Source organism: Stegodyphus dumicola, chromosome 3 (assembly GCF_044657685.1).
Source record: "Stegodyphus dumicola isolate Sdum_Otavi_A_Nest chromosome 3, ASM4465768v1".
Lineage (NCBI taxonomy): Eukaryota > Metazoa > Arthropoda > Arachnida > Araneae > Eresidae > Stegodyphus > Stegodyphus dumicola.
Window position 1 is genome coordinate 208427693 of NC_140770.1, and position 18872 is coordinate 208446564.

The 18872-nt window shown below is 32.5% G+C and overlaps 1 protein-coding gene and 1 non-coding gene across 3 annotated transcripts in view; one reads left to right on the top strand and one right to left on the bottom strand.

The window, feature by feature from the left end:
- LOC118189424 (astakine-like) overlaps positions 1-18872 on the top strand; it is a 207112-nt gene that overhangs the window by 2823 nt on the left and 185417 nt on the right. The window lies entirely within an intron of this gene.
- Positions 5512-5583, bottom strand: TRNAT-AGU (transfer RNA threonine (anticodon AGU)). The gene has a single exon. It is a non-coding gene; the product is annotated as a tRNA-Thr (tRNA).

Consider the following 18872-nt stretch of genomic DNA (forward strand, 5'->3'; position numbering starts at 1 on the left):
GTGATTGTTTAGTGTTTAGTTAAATATATTATAAATCATAGAGATAAAAGTAAAGATAATAGGTATTGAAAAGACCTTTCCTTTGTTGCACTGATACGCAATGTGTAATTATAATATGAAAAATTAATGAATGATCTACGAAAAAACTAGCAGATATTCTGATATTTACCAATCCATGCGTCCTTCCAATGCTTCATGCAGTATATAACACAATGGGAAAAGAAAAGTAAGGTTAGTTAGATTATCTGGATTCCGAAAGCCGCGAGGGCTATCTGCCTAACCTTCGTGAAAGATTTTTTGAGGGAAACTGGCTTGTATTCACGTTACATATGGGAAAAACAACGAAAAACAAACACGCAGTCAGCCCGTTCGCCTGGGATCGAACCCAAATCAGGTTCGAAGTACCAATATTCAGCTGTCTTAAACACTCAATCGCTGGCAGGGTAGAAAAATAGTAGGATTGGGAACGGTATGCCTGTAGTAACGCTACGTAACGTAATGTGTGAATCCAAAAGTTTTATAAAAACCTTCGTTTAAAATATTTCTAATACCCAAAGAGGAATTTTATACATGCGATTCTTTAGTAAACTTTTATTTGAAATGTTTTAGTTTTCTTTCAGAAGTTTTCAGAAAGAACTTTTTGGCATAAAGTAAATGTTATTGTATAAAGAACTTATTTTGCTTATAGAAATGGTGACTATCGATGATTTAGATCCCTCCATATTTCTTACCTTCTGAAAGAACATTTCAAAAACGCTTTTTTTGCTGAAACCCAGTCAATTGCTTTTCTCCATTTTCCTCGTTGCTAAACGTCTCAGATAAAAGTCTTGCAAAAATTCAATGTTTATCCTATTTTTCGCTTCTTTTTCTAAGCGGGAGATTTATTTATACCTTAGAAAAACCTATGATATGATAAATATTATTGAATTTTTAACGTAGATGTATTAGAATACAATAAATGGCTTAAAAATTTATCTGCTGTAATGTCGACACGATGTTTGTTACAATAGCATGATTTTATATTATCATTTAGTTGTTTGTAAAATATAACCTTTTCAGATTAATAAATGTCCTCATATTTGTAAATATTCGAATTTAATTGAATAAGTTTATACAAAAATGCTTGTATCTATGAAAACTAAATAAGCTGTGGAAAAGTATTTATGATTTGGTGTGTTATCGTCCCATTTGACATACGAGAAGTCGCTGGACCTGTAACATAGTCTTTTGAACATCATTCCGTTGAACATTATTTAAGGATGAATATATTCCAAATAGATAAAGTTATTCCAGTTTTAATAGATAAGTTTTCAGACAGCAAGCAGAAATAACCATTCTTTAGGAACAAGTCTCCCCCTTTAAAGCCATTGTACTACCTTTTTGCTTTCTGAAATTAATCTCTGTTGTAAACAGTAAATTTATATACATTGGTAAATAATAATAAAGCATAAAATATGAAAGTTAAACTAGATATACCTTCTATTCAGAAATTAGGTATTTTGTCTCGATTTTCGGTTGTATAATATAGCAACCATATCGACTATTTATAATTTGCTTTGATAGTGAAGAAGAAGGGAAAACCAAAGAAATTCTGTACCAGATACGTTAGGGATCTCCAAACATTTTTGATAGCATATCCAAGACGAAAATAATTATAAGTTGTCACTCAATAATATATATATATATATATATACTATAATATAATATTAAATTATATTATATAATATTGTAACATTATTAATATGAATAAGAAAACTATTGGAATTGAGAACTAGATCTGCTTTTATTTTTGTTTTTTAATTTTAGTTTTTTTTGGGAGGCCGCAGCCGGGCTGCTACCCCCTCTCTTTGGTTGGATTGGCCGGTACCCTTTTAGTCATATGGTCGGCTTATGCCAGCTAGGTGGACTGGGGGCTGTGTCCGTTAGTACAATTACATCATATTATATATAGTATATTATCTATAGTATAATATGCTATATTAATATAATATAATAGATTATAAAATTATTATATATAGTATAATATGCTATATTAATATAATATAATAGATTATAAAATTATTATATATAGTATAATATGCTATATTAATATAATATAATAGATTATAAATTATATTGTCATTATTATCATGTGATCGTGAGCCTACTTCTTAAGCGTACCCCCAAGTATCACTTTGCATATCCCTTGAGGTACTCGTATATCACTTTGGAGACCATCGTGAAATGTATGGCGTGACGAAATAAATAACTTTTGTTAATATTATATTACTGAATTATTTCATAAAATTACTGAAAATTTTCATAAAGTTATCAACTAGTTATTTCATAAATAAAATGTGTTATAATTTATATCAAATAGATTAACTGCTAAATAAAAAATATTTAAATTATTAGAAAGTATTTTTATTGTTTTTTTAATCTCTCTCAGTTTGTTAAAGAGTTACAAATTAATTAAATTTAAAAAATAAAATTCTTATACCTTGCCGAATGGCAAGAACTGGCTTTTGGCGAGATCTTATGTTTTACTTGATGATAATATTTGTCAAGCTGTGTGCATGATAAATATATGAAATATGCTGTATAGGTCAAACATTTTTGGGAAGGCTCTAGGAACGTCGTTTCTAATATCAAAAGATTTAAATTAATGTAAAAATGTGAAATTCTACAATAAATATACGTACAAGCTCATGTACACGAAACTTTCATAGTAAATGTTTGAAATGTTTTAATGAACTGCAGTATTTTCTAAATTCTTTATCTCCTATGAATGCATTTACTTTAAAGACAATTATCATAAGCTTTTTAAATTTTTCAAATCCTGAGAACCGTTTAGCACCATTCAGAACTTGTACTTTAAAAGTAATGCATATCAAGTATTTAAAATAAATTTACGTAACTGCTCCATTTAATCTCTGCAATTGCATCTTTCATAAATGTTTCACAATCCAATGAATTCTTTAAATTCTTTTCTATCCGATAACGGGTTGTAGAAATAAATATTTCATTTATTTTCTACTATCTTTTTTCCTTTTAGAACAGGATTTATTTCTCTTGCCATTTACCATTTTCTCATTTCCCATTTATCTAATTCCATGAAAACAAAACTCTTTTATTAAGCTCATCTCAGGCCCACTTCGTTTCTATTATCTTTCTTTGAAATCATTTTAGAAATTGATTCTTCAAAAGGGGCTATATAAAAAAACTCTTCCTGAACATCATAACCCTTTGCTTGTTTCCTCTGATCCGTTCATTCATCACTTGAATTTGGGACCAGAACAGATCGGGCTGAAGATAAATGGTGAGCGGACACGTAAATCTGTTACAAGAGAACTTCGGACATTCTGGCTTGTACATCGCGCAATCTCTTAGCAGAGGATTCAACAGAGATGATCCTCAGGATTGATTAGCAAGAACTACCTGCATCTTCAACGCCAGAGGTGATGGCAGTCCAAGGGCGTGTAGTAAATGGGGCTCACGTGACCAACATCTTCGCGGGAAACACCCAGGAAGATTCTCTCCAAAACAAATACCATTTCAAGGCCTCGCTTGAATCTGGAACTCGTTTACAAACTGGTGAAAAAAAAAACTGTTGTTGTTGGCGAGGCTATAATATTATGTTATTGTTTCCATGAGTCAAGATTATATATTGTGGTAATAAATACTCAATGGTATAGAATTAAGTATAGAACACCCATTAATAACATCCTTCTTATTCAAAAACCGTTATGCCGTAAGCAAAAATCATCTTTTCACACCACCATGATCATCAACGCATGATTTGAAATTATTTTACTTATCTGCTAAGTTCTGCAACAATCAAGAATCTACAAATCGTTCAAAATTCTTGTAACAATTTCCGTACAATGATAAATAACTTACAATTATTGAGAACGCTTGCAATTTTGACAATAAAAATTTCCTGCATAAAAACATAAAATTTCCTACATTAACCAAAGGATAAAGTTTCATTTTCTTCTTAATGTGTGGAAATTATACTAGAATCTTACACAGGCCCCTTAAAGCTAAAATTTGATAGTTCTAGTTTTTGTAATAGAATGTCTACTCTAATATGGAAATATTAAAATGCAGATTATCTAGAATTCCGTGAAGCATTTTAAAAAATCCATGTTAAATATCTATGCAATAGATCATGATAAATAGTTACAGCAAATAGGAAAAAAAAAAAATCCTCCTCTTTTAAAGAAAATTTGGTGCGCAAATTTGTCTAGATTTGCAGATAAGAGATAACAATATGCCACTCTATACATCATCAGTCACCACGTAAGAACTACTTTGCTCAACGATGATTTCGATAGAAGGTTAGTATCTATTTTTCAGTAGTATCAAGGGCATCAGTGGCTGAGTGGATAAAACTTCTCAACATTGGAAGTTCCTTCTGGCTTCAAATTTCAGTGAATCGGTTGTCTGAAAGCCCCCCTGTTTTTCGATTTTACCGGTATATTACAGAAAGAGGAGCCAGTTTCTCTTTAAAGTCTTCATGAAGAACCAGTTTCTTTTTAAAGGTCTTCTTCAAGGACAGAGCAGAATTGTTAATTTTGCTTCAGTCGTTTGCTTAAATATATCTCAAAAGCTATCATGAAATAGTGTGCAAAATTCCAGCTTGAAGAGAACGGCATAAAACTTCTCTTTTTGATGGGAAGAATATATTGATTTCAGTATGTAGTCTAAAACACGCAAATGAAACTTATGTGTTTCTATCCTACCTGAGATATCGGAAAAATTAGAATTGAATATCTGTTTTCAGATCTGAAAGGAATATATTGTGCCAGATTCACAGACAGCTGAAGGTTTACTTAGAAGTTAAAATATGGTTTTTTCTTCCTTCCTTATGCGGAGTAAAGGAAGTATTGTAATCGCGAAAAATTTCGAATATTTTTCAACAGAAATATCCATTTTCACCTTTTCCGAATCCATCTGAATGATTTTTTTTTGCATAAAGTCTGTGTGTAGGGACAGAATAAAGGATTATTTTTTCCAGAACAGATTGTAAAATGGATATAAAGAGGAATCAAAGAGATTTTTTTTGTGATGCTTGTACATACGTATGTATGTATCTTTCTGGCATAATTAAAAAATAGAGAAATAGTACAACGTTGAAATTTTGCATATGGGACTGCTAAACCAGCCTTTTTGTGCAATCTCCTTTTTGATTGTGCACCACCTTTCTATTGCAATCGGCGGAACCAAATAGTATATATGTATACACACAGACACACAGCAAGCCTTACTCAGCCTTTATTTTTGCAATCGCTGGTCGTAGTCATGCACTTCCAATTGCAGAAGTGGTTTAAATGACGAAAATATTCATGTTTTGGTAACGTTAAATTAAAAAAAAATAATTTTAAACAAATAAAGAAATATAACTTTTAATTCGGTCTTCTGGTTCTATACTTATATTTGAGAAAGTTTTATACCCGTTATGAAAAAGTAAATTTAGATTTTAGAGACATTAGGATTTTTTGAAAACCAGAGAGATGAAAAATTAACAGCCGCCTTCGCCGGGAATCGAACCACGGACCTCTGGAATACTGGCCCAGCGTGCTACCGTTACACCACGAAGGCAGGCTAGAGACGTGGGAGAAATACCTTATAAGATGAAATTTGACTTCAATACGACAAAAACTGACCTAGATATTTAATTTCAAAATTTGCAATTTTTGGTGTCATTTTCAACTTACCTTGAGAGATCGGTTAATTAGAATTCAAGGAAATAAGTTTAAATGAAGTGCAATAAAAATGTGTATAATTTAATAGAACGTAAAAGGAAATCGTCTGGTGTCCATATGAGAATTTTGTTTTTCGGTGGGAGGGGAAAGCAAAAACTGTAGTTTCCATAAAGTAACTGGCTATCCCCTCCCCCCTAGATCGATTCTTTCTAGTATAATACCTAAATACTGAGTTTTATTTAAGCGTTAATGATTTCACGAAAACAATATTCGAAATTCTTCTTTCACAACGCTAATTCATTTGTATATAATTTCTTCATATGTTTATATCGAATAATTTTATTTAATTTTCTATTCTCTAATTATAATTTTAGTTCATTAAAAATATTTAAAGAAGGCAATTTTCGCCTCCAGGAATCAGAAATGAATATATTTAAGTTCTTAAAACAATCGAAAGTCCATTCAAGTTCAGCATAGCATTAAAAAATGGTAATGATTTCTAAATTCATGATTCTTTTTAGTGTGAATGCGATTAAAACACTTTATTGATAAACAAATTCTAATTAATAGCAGAACTTGCAGTTGGGGGATCATCATATGTAATTGTAGCTTCTCCTTTACCTTTCCCCGTTAGCTTATCTTTATAGATCCATATTCTTTGCTTGCCAGTTCTTTTATCCATTTTGATTACACCAATAGCTCCAAAATAATTGGACTGCAAAGTCCAATTATTAATAAACAACTGCAAGTTCTGCTATTAATTGGTTTGGAGGTGAAGAGATTCAGGATACAGTTTTTGTGTCTGGCTTACCCGAAGGTGTCAATGAGGATGACCTCTCCAATTATTTTGGAGCTATTGGTGTAATCAAAATGGATAAAAGAACTGGCAAGCAAAGAATATGGATCTATAAAGATAAGCTAACGGGGAAAGGTAAAGGAGAAGCTACAATTACAAACAAATTTTAATTAAAGAAGGTAGTGCAAACATTTAATTTACTTTCTCTCTGATAAATTTATTAAGAAAATTTTTTATAGTGTTATTTATGAGAAGTTATTAAATCAAATGAGGATCATTTATTTTTAGAAAACTGAAACATTATTTATAAATTATTGAGAATATTAAAATAACAATGATAATGGGTATCATTTCAGGAGTTTCAAGTTCTGCTGCTCATCTACCACAAGAAAAGATGTCTATACTTTTCTTTTGATGTTAGAAGTCAAATAAGTTTTACATACTTAACATAAAAATCCTCCCCGCATCCTGAGCTTCTTTGATTCGTTGATTTTCATAAGTCTCCCTAATGGACTGGCGTAAATAATATTGTGCAGGGAATTCAACTAACAGAAATTCACGATTGTCGTAGAGTGAAAATACCGACGGAGAATCATTAGTGTGGGAATTAATATGCGATCCTCTCCCTGCATTTTTCTCATTAAATATTAGCTGTGTGTCGATGCGAAAACCGCATTCGGTTTACTGATTCTAGTTAATTAACAAGAATTATTAATTGATGACTGAATTAGAATCCTGAAAACTCTAAACATTTTAATCCTATTTGTCAGCAGTTTAATCCTGTAACGAATAAGGGTTGTCGTCTGTCATAAAATATCCATGTGGTGAATAGGCTTTGAGAAATTCGATAACAGTAAAATTTGCTGGCTTTTTTTGTTTTAATTCTTTAAACCTAACTTAATATTTCATGGTAATCTTTCTTAATGTTTGCCTGTATTATCTTTTGATGTTTCGTTTGATTATAAAGTATTTTCTTCCTGAATTCCGCATGCCTTCGTGGTGTAACGGTAGCACACTCGCCGCGTATTCGAGAGGTCCAGGTTCGAGTCCCGGAGAGGGCGTTGCTCAAGTTTCACGCCTCCTGCTTCAAAATAACGTACAGTGGCGCCCGAACTAAAAGGTGGTGGACAATAATTCGTCACCACCAGGATTTGGCGACTGAGTCCTCTAATCCCCAGTCGCCCTTTAAAAGGGGGTGTATATAAGATTTTTCTCCCTACTTCCAGCATGTCTAGATGTAACGATAGTACACTCGGCACGTATTCGACAAGTCCAGGTTCGAGTCTCGGCGAGAGTACAGCTCTTTTTTTTTATATCTCCTATTTAAAAAAAAAGACCTAATGATTCTGCAGCGGCGCCCGAACAAAAAGATGGTGTACGATAATTCGTCACCACCAGGATTTGGTGACTGGGTACCCTCATCTTCAGTCGGTCTTTAAAAGGGGGAGTATATAAGGTATTTTCTCCCTCCTTTCCGCCTTCCTTCGTAGTGTAACGATAGTACACTCGGCGCGTATAGGAGATTGCTCATGTCTCTACATTCTGACACACTTATAAATTCCTCTAAACATATTACTTGAGTTTATTGCTTTGAAGATTCTTCATTTTTTAATGCCATTACGAATTGAATGCAGCTGTCAACTATTTTTAACTGAAAAATTAGACAGGTCAATTTCAGTCAGTAACAAAATTATTCTCAACACTCGTACAGCGCTTTTTTTTTGACCGTTTCAAATTTGATATAGTACTTGCAAGTGTATTTTTATCTTGGATTTGAATAAATCTTCACGTTTTCAATAAAAATAAGTCATAAGTAAGTTTCATCAATAGTTGCGTACAAACAGTTACATTTAAATATTATTTTGAGTAATGAGGCTTGGCCTAACTGAAATTTGGCATGCTTCTGCATCGGATGCGTTATATGTCTCTTCTCAAATTTTCTCGCTAGTACAATTACGACATATTACTATTATTATAATTAGCCATTGTTATGTTAGTTCGAGCATATCTTGTATTTCTCTGGTATTAGCCAGCTGGAAATATTTCTAACTTCAATATATGTATAATAGTAATGTATGAGAATCTTTCTTAATATAAATCGCCGCAGGAGAGCAGGATTAAATGTTTGCTGTCTTAAATATCAGCGACTAGGTTTGTAACTGAATTGATATTGGCAGTATTGATGCCATATATTGGCCCTCTCTTGCATAGAGTTAGAAGCATATATTCTTTTATATATTACAGTGCGATCAGGCAAAGTTTAAAATAAATTTTTACTGTAGTTCAATGGACTGCGACCAGTCCCAACAGGGCTTTTCCAAGATTAAATCGTGCCGAGCGGGAATTCAATACGATACGCTAACCGTGAAGGTTTTGAAGCTGATTTGTTCTCGAATAAATCATGCTTGGAATGTTTGGTTTGGGACTAGATTTATAGGAAAATATGCGAATTCTTCTCCAATTTTCATGACAGAAATCTGGAAAGACATATGCTAGAAGTCAGACTCAGCTAAATATATAGTCAAACTATTCTTGAAGCCTCTACAGTATTTTAAAACATAAAAGGTCATTGATTTTTTTCAAAGGTGCAGGCTTTCTCAGTGGTGTTTATGCCTAGTTTTATATAAAGTTATTGATAATATATTTAGTTTGTATCTCTACCGAAAACTGTTAAAGATCTTAATTTTTTGCTTTTCTTTTTTTGATATTTCCTGTTTACGGTTAACAGAGAAATAATTTTCCCTGGGATTGCTTGTAATCTATACGAATATAATTAATAAAACCTGAAATTAAATTCCAGCATTTTATTTAGCGAGGTAATATAAAATATCCCTCATATTACAAAACTAAAGGCAGACGCTATCAAATTTCATAAATTAAAAAAAATTAAGATTTCATGACTTTTAATATTGTTATTTGCTGTGCCATTAATGTGACTAGATGAAATAGAATTTATGATGAAGGGTCCAGTAAATTACTTTAATTACTGAGTTAGCCTTGGAGTTACTAAGCCTTAGAATTACTTTAATTACTCAGTTATTAGAAATTTAAAAAAATCTGTAGGAAAAAAACCTTTCGGTATAAACTCAAACGATTCTTTAACCCGATACGTAATATGTGGTATTAGAAATATATTTTATTAGTTACAATAATATATTTGAATTTATATTAGTTATTTACATTATTAAAAAATAAGGGATAAAGTTTTAAGAATTGTAAATAATTTAAGAATAATTTTTACATATCACTCACTTTGCTAAGCAATTACAAATTTATTAAATTTGAAATAATATAAATAAGCCTTAACGTTCTGCCGAATAGCATTACTATTCTTACAAAATGTACAGGCGTGTTAAGATGGCTTCCCCTCAAAGCAGCTTTAGGGTTGCCATAAAATTGCAAAGAAAGCAGGGTTGCCACATTTGACGAGTAATCACCCATTTGGCGACAAATTGCGACAAAATTGGCGATATGTTATGGACGGATGGAGAACCTTCTGAATTCTTACCGCTTTAGCCCAGAATATTCTCGAACACAAGCCGAAAGCTATATAAATCCTGCTGGTCCGCAGTCACTCAGTGTGCCTCATACCTCATAGAGTGCAAGATAGTTTCTGTCTCGTCTAACGAGTCAGTCCGTGCGGAGTCGATCAAGTTGACAGCCAGGCAGCGAGTGCCGAGTGGGTCGTCGAGTGCATCGAAAGAGTCTCTTTGTATATCCGCGTTAGTGCATCGTCTAGAGAGCGTGTTGAGCTCCAGGAACGACTGAACCGAAGAGTCGGGAGCTGTGCTCTGTGGTCGTCGAGTGCATCGCGAGTTGTAGCGTGGAGAGTCTCGAGAGTACGTGGAGTTTCGAAAACGACCGAGCAGAGTCGGGAGCTGTACTCTGGTGCTTTGGAATGAAGCTGTCTCCAACCTATTGCCTGTCCTATTGCCTGACAGGGTGAAGGCTGTGTCGCTGATTGTTCCAGAGTGTTTATAGTAGATCTTCAACGACTGTAAAAAGTGACTTTGGAGCTGTCCTGATTAATATTGGCTAAATAAAGTGTGTTTCGATCTTTCATCAAGTAGTGTCTTCGTTATTCACTTTAAATCCCCACGAACCCCGTATGAATATGAAGGAAGAAAATAACGTAACTACTGATGTCAGAAAAAAACGTAATATTTTAAAACAACGTGCGAGGTGCGTGGAAGATAAATAATTATCTTATGTGTCGCTCAGTGACAACATCTGTTAAGGTGAGTTGATAATGACAACATCTACTAAGGCGAGTTGATGTTCATACTACGTAATATAGTATAAACTACAGTTATACTATATGGTGATTTCAGTGAAAGCATATCTGATATCAAAACATTTTTCGCAGTTTTTCTTTCATTTATATAAACATAGTCCAACTCTATAGATAGTTTCTCTATCTATAGAGAAGATAGATTTCGTAGATAGTTTCTCTATCTACGAAGTAAATAAACTAAATTGCTTAATATTTTTCTCATATGAGCAATATGAGAAGAGAAAACTATATTTATATAAATATAGTTTTGTATATATAAATATAGTTTATATATATATAAATATAGTTTAACTATATTTATATAAATATAATTTATATAAATATAGTTTTCTCTTCTCATATTACTCATATGAGAAAAATATTAAGCAATTTAGTTTATTTACTTCGTAGATAGAGAATTCCAATTAGCAAATTAATAGTAATAAATAAAAATTTAATAAAGTACATAAGTTTATTTTAATTGCAACATTACTTGAATCTGAGAACTTCACATAAAAACACAATTATCATATGGCCTTTTACAAAAGAAGCTTTTGTAGAACTGACTTTCATTGAGCAAAGTAATAAAATAGACCGTATTTAGCGTCTTTACTTTATGTTCGCATAAGTTTTGAAACTATGATTAATTTATTTCAATTATACCCTCTTTTGTTTATTTGCACTGGTGTGTGATAAAGTGAAAAACATGTTTTCAAAAACCATGCATCTAGACGTTTAATTATAAGATGATAATTAAAATCTGGATATCAAAAACCTTTAAAACGAAAAAAAAAACTGTATACTATAATAAAATGATAAAGAGTAATGTATAAGTATTATCTTAATTTTGTTTCTTGTTTATTCCATCGATTTCAACACGGTTGAGTTTTTATGAATGCAAGTTTTTGTAAGGTCTGAAGGACTTGATAACAATGACTCATTGAATGAAATCTTAAATACATAAGAACAGTCGAAAAGGGAAATACAAAACAGATGTCAAGATTGTTTATTTACAATATAAGAAACGTATTTTCACATGGTCAACTGGAGAAAACAGTCTAATAATATTCCGAAATAGATTATGGTATTCAGTTTTCGGCGAACTTGCAATACATGTAAAAAACGTTGGTAGAAGTGGTGCTGTACAATTTTGATGGACTTTTCAGGAAATTATTGTCAGCCAGTCAATGGAAAGTAAAGAAAAGAAGCTTTGTTAAGCCATAATGATGTCTGTATTACATCTTAGTGATCGCTTTTTCTTTGCACTCTTGAGCAACTTTTCGGGGACTGTCAGTGCATTCAAAATTATACATTGAATGGCTTAATAAAGTGCTATATCTAAGAAAAACTATTTCCAAAGTCTGTAATCGAATTGTAAAACTGTATTGATCAATATTTTAGTAAAACGATAAATTTTGATCTGTATTAGAATGTACCATTTATCGAGAACTGGATATTACAGAGAGTGAAAAATTTGCTAGTTTAAATAAAAGACTAAGTCTTTCTCCATAAAGCTTTAAAAATGGTTTGCAGCTGTGTTAAGTTGTGCAAACGGGTCTCCGAAATTGTCAGGATAAAAACCGTTTGCACTTATTGAAACCAGTTTACGCAAATAGTAACAATTAGAATTTAGACCCTTTATATGCCTTTTGAGCTTTTCGTTTGAATGCCATAATTTTGTTTTATTTCATGTTTTAGAACTGTGTTGAATATGGGGAGAATAAGGCAGTTGTTTACGGTTAAAAAATTAAAGCAAGCACACAATTAAAGTATAATAGTATATTGAATATTAAATCAAAAGCGATAAAAAAGCAATTAATTTTCTTGGATTTTGAGATTTGCTTCAGAGGGGTTATCAAATATGCCGATAGTATTGTTTCTTTGTAGGTCTATATGAAAAATTATTGCTTGATGCTTTTTCGGCATGGAATGCTAGATAAATTTTAAACTTTTACCTCAACTAGATATATAACAGAAATTATTTGTTTTAAAGTATTAAATACTTTAAATTTTAAAATTATTAACCGTATGAGCAAAAATCATCACATAATTACTTTCTGCATACTTTAATGAAAGCATGGAGGAAAAAATTCAACTTATTCCAATAACTTATTGTAGCATTCGGAGCGTATACTATAGACTTTAAAAGGACTGTAAGATTTATTCTAAGTTTTTAACAGTTATCTTTAGTTAAATCTACTTTCCTGTCTCTCCTAATTTCAGCTTACAATTTCCTACCAGAATGTGTTTTTAGAATCACAGTTAATGCAAATGAGTAACAGCGGTATTTAAGTTGAAGTTCTACTGACTTCGTTAGACAACCTCTGAGAGTTTTTGACTTGGGTTTACACAAGCCAAGCATTTCTGGCTTGGTAGAAATATACATATAATGTTGAACAAATTCAAAATGTGGTAGATTAGCCTAACGGTTCACAGGATAATTAAACGCGCAGCAAGGCTCTGGTTTGTAGAAAACCGGCGAGACAACGCTAAAAAGGTGTTGGTGTCTTTAATTATGGCAAAGCACGCTAGGGCTATCTGCCTGAGGGGAGGGATGCCTTTCGTGGAGGACCTTTCTAAGGGAAACTGGCTCGTATACACGTTACACATGGGAAAAACCACGAAAACGCCCATGCAGCGAGCCCGTTCGCGGGATTCGAACCTCGGACCGAACTACCAGTGTTCAGTGTCTTTACCGCTCGGCCGCTGGTGGGCCAACGCTAAAAGGCTAGAAGCACTCAACGCCATTAAATCAAGTCGCTAGTAATCACAGCAACACGTAGCCTGGAATAGGCAGACGCATTCTAAAGCTAATTTCCGAAACTTTAACCTTTTTTGCTTAAGTAGCACTTCTTTCTACCTTAATCTGAATAAACGCTCGCTGTCTCATTTACATTCTGACATGAAAAGCGTGCGCGAAAAGAGAGTAATAGGCAAGTGCTAACTTAAAATGAACTATTAGTTAAAAATAAGTAGGCAAACCTTGCAAATTTTAATATTTGAATTATTCTACAGAAGGTCGTTTTCACTTTTTGATGAAACAATTCTGATAATTGATTTTTATATATAAAAGTCGTATCTTCTGCGGCGATTAGCACCTGTCTGATCGTTCTGATTTTGGCTATAGTTTTAGCTCGAATGTGTCATGAAAGTAAACTTTTCTTTTGCACCGTCTGTTAGGTTTATCCATTCTTCTTTAGTCGTTTTCCGAAGTCTGTTTGCTCATTGTTCTTGGAAGCCATTTTCCATTACAAATTGGTATATCAGAAGGAACTTTGCGCGCAAAGAGTTAAACATAAACTGAGGGGTGGCATATAAGAATTTACTTTTAATTATCACGGATAGAGGGCGCTATATAAAATAATATGAGAAAAATTAAGATTATATAACTTTTATTCATGCGCATTCGATAGCATATTACTGTTCATATTTCTGCAGTACTGTATCCATTTATTCCGAGTCTTTAGTTGCACATTTTCTATTGAAGAATTTACTTTCCATTGTAGTGTTATTAGGTTTTTTTGAAGCAGAATACATGAAAAATGAGCAATGCTCTCTTCGGGACTCTAACCTGGACCTCTCGAATACGTGCTGCGTGTGCTAACTTTACACCACGAACATACCTTATACCATATTCTTCGGATATTAGTATAAGCGCTATTCGCTTGTGAATGTGTGAACTAAATATACTTTATAGATCGAAAGCCCCAAAGTGTCAGTTGATTTTACAGGTGTTTCGTCAAATAGGATATATTTTATTTCCTTTCTAATTCATTCTTTGCCAAATAAATGGCAGTTGACTTAGACGTGAGACTAGAAGCTTTCTCCATATGAAGCTTAACTTTATTGATGTCCTTTCCATACAAAGCTGGAATTTCTTCTTCAAAAATTGGTTCTAAAATATTCTGTTGATAGTAAAATTAGACTTATGCGAGACTACATTGAGTTTTAATTTACCGTTGTAACAAAATCCTGCAATTATCACGAGGCTGTTGGGAACTTTTCTGTCCATTGACGAAGCCATTTCTTTCGGTCATTTTTCGTTAGTTGAGCAATAGCAAATAGATCCGTTTTTATTACAGTCTCAAAAATATAGCCACGCCTCATCAAATGTTGCTGCAAATTTCCATTTATCAGCAGCTAGGTGTTTTTCTTATATAATTTTCTACAGTTTGCTTTTCTTTCTGCAATATGGTTTGGCAAAATTATACGAACTTTCGATTTAAACATCTTTTTAATTTCAAAACTTAATGAATGATTTTACTAGCAATAACAATTCCGAGGCAATGGATCTTATAGTCGATGAATTTTATTTCAGGATCAGAGATTTTATTTTCTATACATTTATCCGCGTTCAGACAGTCTTAGGATGCGGTTTTGAGGCCATGTTTTCATTTTTACTTTCCGCTGGAAGCTTTTCTCTTTTCGAATTTAATATATTTAAAACACCATTCTTTGAAATGCAATAACCGAGATTTTTACACCGCTTTACAGTTTGTTGATACGAATACTTTTCGTTGGTAAATGCATTTATATAAACTTGAGCAATTTAGGAGCGATTTCCAAAATAAATCTTTATTCTACATTTCAGTTAAAATAAAATTGTAGCAGACGATTATATTAAAATTGAAAAATGTTTATTTCAAAATACTAAAGAGAAATTTAAAAGGAAAATTATTTCCATAAAGTGCGAACGCTGTAAGTAAATTTCTTGAGTGAGCATAAAGACGGATGAAGAAGGACACAGAAAAAAACATGCACAATTTATCTATAAAGTTTTGGAGCAAGGTTCGCAGAAAACCCAAGCTTAAATAAAAGAACTTCAATATGCCGTCCTTGTAAGTGTATACAAGGCTTTAATTGTTCCTACTACGTCTTGATTACTTCCTTGAACTAATCTTTTGGAAAACTGTTTAAGTCTGTGATTATCCTTTTCTGAATTGCCTTGTCAAACAATAACGCTTGAGAATTAACTTAGATATAATTAACTTTAGAATTAACTTAAGACTTTTGAGGCGAGAATTAACTTTCTTCAGGGACTAAATCTGATGAGTAAGTGAGGTGACGGAGAAATCTGATGTTTTTCTTTGCTAGAAACTGCTTGACGAGAATAGAATTGTGAGACAGCGCATTAGCATGCATCAGAATTTATCAAGCTTTTAGAGGTCTAACACGCTAAAAGTTCACCATGTGTTCCACAGGAAAAAATGTTTTCTAAAGGTGTTTCTTTGGTTATAGTGAATATTTTCCTACCGAAGTAGATGTTCGCCGTTTTGCCTCAAGATCATAAGCAAAATACTGAGGTTCATTCGCTCTGTATTATATTTAAAGAAACTAAATAATGAAAAATCTATGTGAATTTGTGTACTTTTCACGCATTGTGAAAAACTAAATGGTACCTACAGTCATCAAATTTTGAATAACATAGTCCTTCACATGAACATGGGCACCTGGAGCCCGAATTTGGAATTTGGTATTTATTTTATTGTCTGTTTCATTTTCTGTAAACTTTTAACGAAATTTTGGTTAAAAAACTCAACAATTTCAAAGCGAACGGTGGCAACACTGTAGGGAATAAAACATTGTTTGCTCCATTACATTTTTATCCTAGACTGTCTTATCTGATATTCTAAAGATATGCTGTTTTTAAATATTTTTAGCCCAATGTAGAGTTAGTCCAAATGCTCTCAAAATATGTATGTGTCTGGAAATGAAGAAACCGCCCGTTTAGGCGTAATATTAAAATCTGACAGCTTCCAGTTTTGTTTCGTTTTTCCAGTTTTGTTTCGTGTTTCCAGTTTTTCGTTTGGTATATTTATTTAAAAAAATTAATTGTAGATGCACTGAGTAGATTGTTTATTTTTGTGGCTTTCATCAAAGGTATTATATTCCTTAATGTTACCTTATCATAAAAGCTATTTTTCAGGAAGATTTACTAACTTTAAATATACTTTTCTGCATATTTCATTTGCATAAATTTTAACACTAGTTGCATTTAGTTATTTGTATAATAAACACTAATTATATTTGTTACTTATGTCCTAATTCAAAACACAAATAGTAAAACGTAATATAATGAAGTGTTTATTACAAAATGTGAAATGCTTTTACTTTTTTTCTTTTTTTTTCACTTCTCTACAAAATATTTTTTTAATATAAATACATGCTTAAACTGTAAAGGATTGAAGTCTGTATAAAAATATTTTTAAATATTGCAATATCACATTTCACATAATTACAAACTCTGAAATTCAGTTTGATGGGGAAATGAAGAATATAATATGAGTTTTCTTTAACTGAACATCAAGGCATATTATATATCATCATATTGAAAAACTTCCCCAATTACAGAGAGTTATCAGACAATTACAAACTCGTTTCGGATCCCGGACCTAATATTTGTCTTAAGGACACCATTCTAACGAATCTTTTCTCTTTCAATGGCTTCTTATAATTTTTCTTGTACCTTGACCTTTCTATATCCTCCAGTCTTTTCCTTTCTTACTTCCGTGTCTCGAAACAATTAGATAGTTTTCTCTGGGATTACCCATTGCCTCAAGAAACTGGTCAAGTTTATTTTTGCTGTCTATTCTTGTCGTAGAAAGCATGCATATTTGCAGTGTTCACAGCTTGATAGATTTCTAATGCAAGAAAAACCACAAATCTCAGAAGACGTCTAGCATTTCAAACTTAAAATATATGCTAATTCTAACAATTTTACACAGTTAAATTTATCTTCTTCCTGCTTAATGCTTAATTTTTAGTTTTAAGGGTTTTGTAATTGCATCAGATGTAGGTTATGGCCATTTATAAAAACTCAGATTTTCTAAGCTTTTCACCTTGCTTAGAATAGATAGAAGAAAAGAAGTTCATTAAGAAAACTTAGTTTACATTTTTAAAGACTGAGTGTCTAAAGTAATTTTCATAACTACTTGCTGCAGTAGAAAGGAAGAAAAGATTTTTCTCCCCTACATCGAATTTGAATCTTGTTATTTTGATTCTTTTTCTCTTATTTTAAATTCCGGAAATTATGGTGGTTATTAAACTTTCTAATATTAAAGATGGTATAACAACAAGAATCAGTATAAGTTGTTTTAATTTGGAAGACTATAATTTATTTAATCTCTTCTACAGTGACGCTCAAATTAAAACAGGTGGTGGATGGTGATTCTCGACCACCAGGATTTGGTGATTGGTCCCCTAATCCATAGCCGCCGTTTAAAAGGGGGAATATGTATGGTATTTCTCCCACCTTCTTAGCACGCCTTCGTAGTGTAGTGGTCAGCATGCTCTGCGCGAATTTGAGAGGTCCGTGGTTCGAGTCCCGGCGAAGGCATTGCTCATTTTCCATCTTTCCTGCTTCAAAAAAACCTAATGTCTCTACAAATTTAACGCCAAATTTTTCCAAATGGAAGCTAGCGGCTGTACCAATTTGAAACTGCAGTGTAATGTCTTAGAATCCTACGAGTAATATTTTAAATGTAAAACTAAATCTTAATGTTCTAAAAGTAAAACTTTCAGAGTGCAATCCAGCAGTCAACTATATACTTGTAGGAAATAATTTACGAAATTTATAAAATGTCATGACGAGCAATAAGAGCGTATACCCTAAAACTTTCCATTAAGATCTTTACGGTTTACGTATATAATAAATCACTTATAGAGTGTAAGCATAAGCATCCCTTTATTTAGAATACGTTTAAAAAAGTCATATAAAAATCTACAATTTGGTATAACAGAAGCAACTTTCCGCAGAAAGAGTTAAATATAAACTGGGGGAGGCACATAAGAATTTAGTTTCATTTTCACATATAAAAAGTACTGAAGAAAGAAGAAAAATTAATCTGCATATTATTGTTCATATTTCTTCAGTACTGTAGCCATCTATTCCGAGTCTTTAGTTTAAAGAATTTACTTTGCATGGCAGAGTCAATAGGTTTTTTTTGAAGCAGGAGGCATAAAACATTCCCTCGCCAGGACTCGAGCCTGGATCTCTCGAATAGGTGCCGAGTGTGTTATTGTTACAACACAAAGGCATGCTGGAAGGAGGAAGGACATACCTTATAGCAGGGGTCCCCAACCTTTTTGTCCCTAAGTGCACATTCTAGAATATCTG